The sequence below is a fragment of the Schistocerca piceifrons genome, chromosome 2 (assembly GCF_021461385.2).
Source record: "Schistocerca piceifrons isolate TAMUIC-IGC-003096 chromosome 2, iqSchPice1.1, whole genome shotgun sequence".
In the NCBI taxonomy this organism is placed as follows: Eukaryota; Metazoa; Arthropoda; class Insecta; order Orthoptera; family Acrididae; genus Schistocerca; species Schistocerca piceifrons.
In genome coordinates, this window is record NC_060139.1 from 1,093,999,306 (window position 1) to 1,094,001,449 (window position 2,144).

The window sequence follows — 2,144 nt, forward strand, 5'->3', positions numbered from 1 at the left end:
AACATCAGAAAAATCCTCTGTTCTAAGGAATAAACCATGTTGTCCACAGCACACTTGCACGTTGTGAACAGCACACGCTTACAGCAGAAAGACGACGTGCAGAATGGCGCACCCACAGACTGCGTTGTCTTCTATATCTTTCGCATCACTTGCAGCGCCATATGTTGTTGAAACTTGTAACTACTGTAATTTCTAAAGTTTGTCCGCCTGAAAATGTACTGTTGTCCCAAGCATATTGCAACAAACGGTGTATTTCTATCGCTGCTCGTTTAGTTTTTATTGCCGTTTCAAATATACAGGTCATTTTTGAAACACCCGGTAGATAGCGTCCACGGTTATTGTGTTTACGAGTGCAGGTGTCGTACTTGGCATAAAATGGAAGCCTTTAGTACTCGTGCACTCAACATACATGTTTCTTAATGCTTTCTCTGGAAAAAATTTTGTTACGGTGTTGCAGTGAACTGTTCAATTCGGGAGGGGTCGATACAAGTCGATTCTTGGGGTCTTAAAATTTATTTATGGTCGTTAAATTAGCTGAAGGCAACAAAACAGCTTGTTACGAAAATATTGTCAACTATACGCAAGTATGTGATTTTTAACATTTAAGTGAGAGGTAGGATATACTTTCTTGGTAAAGAGGACTGTTAATGACACATTGTACACCCAACAAATTTAAAAATAAATCCCAGGCACGCTGGTAACGAGGTATGGGAAGTTCCAAATGGGAACGTATGGGAGGGGATTACCGGTACCGGCATTGTGAGATGACCGAGAAAAACCACCCGGGAATCTTGGTGGGATTCGGGGGTTGAAGCTTACTTAGACATAATTCGTCGAATACTAACTAGCATATAGACGACGAGTTTCCTCCAGCTAACTCGATTAGCTGCCAGGTTTTCAACTTCTTTACTTCTTGGATGCAGTCGTGAACAAATAATCTCCTCTGGTTTGAACTCAAAAAAGTTTATCAGCGGAGGGCCTGGTAATGGAGAAAACAAAGAGTTCTGAATTAAAGTTCTTGGTAGACCTCCTGTAGAAACAAAGTGCTGAAGGAGCTAAGAGTCAAAATTCAGAATGAGAAATTTTCTAAGTCCGGTGAAGCCAAGTTAAAGACAAACACTGAAACATTACAAGTCCACTGGTAGGTCGCGGCGCTGGGGATCCCATCTTTCCTTGAAGGCCATGTTGCAGGTTCCGGGACGCGAAGACGGGCTCGGACGGAATTTACAGGGTAGCAACGGCTCTGGAGTGGGCTTCTGACTGGAGAAATGCATAAGCATTTTGTGCCTGGCCAGGAAGCTCACTGGAAGTGAAATGACCTATCACGGTCCGTGCACCAGCTTACACCTGTATCTACATGATTACTCCTGCCTGGTAAACGGTTCATCCAACCACCTTCAAGCTATTTCCCTAACGTTCCACACTCGAATGGCACGCGGGAAAAACGAACACTACCTCTCTATGTGTGAGCTCTGATTTCTCTTATTTTATCATGGTGTTCATTTCTCCCTATGCAGGTGGGCGCCAACAGGATTTTTTCGCAATCGGAGGAGAAAGTTGGTGATTCAAATTTTACGAGAAGATCTAGCCGCAACGAAAGACGCCTTTGTTTAAACGATTGCCATCCCAATTCACGTATCATATGAGTGGCACTTTCTCCCCTATTTTGTGAGCCGGCCCGAGTGGCCGAGCGGTTAAAGGCGCTACAGTCTGGAACCGCACGACCGCTACGGTCGCAGGTTCGAATCCTGCCTCGGGCATGGATGTGTGTGATGTCCTTAGGTTAGTTAGGTTTAAGTAGTTCTAAGTTCTAGGGGACTTATGACTACAGCAGTTGAGTCCCACAGTGCTCAGACCCATTTGAACCTACTTCGCGAGAATACAAAACGAGCTGCCCTTCTTTGAACTATTTCGATGCGCTCCTTCAGTCCCATCTGAAAAAATGGCTCTGAGCACTATGGGACTCAACATCTTAGGTCATAAGTGCCCTAGAACTTAGAACTACTTAAACCTAACTAACCTAAGGACATCTCACACACACCCATGCCCGAGGCAGGATTCGAACCTGCGACCGTAGCAGTCCCGCGGTTCCGGACTGCAGCGCCAGAACCGCACGGCCACCGCGGCCGGCAGTCCCATTTGAT

The 2,144-nt window shown here is 45.5% G+C and overlaps 1 non-coding gene across 1 annotated transcript; it reads left to right on the forward strand.

Moving 5' to 3' along the window:
• The first annotated feature begins 1,676 nt into the window (after window positions 1-1,676).
• Window positions 1,677-1,760, forward strand: Trnas-gga. Its single transcript is given in 2 exon segments — window positions 1,677-1,716; window positions 1,726-1,760. It is a non-coding gene; the product is annotated as a tRNA-Ser (tRNA).
• The last annotated feature ends 384 nt before the right edge of the window (window positions 1,761-2,144 follow it).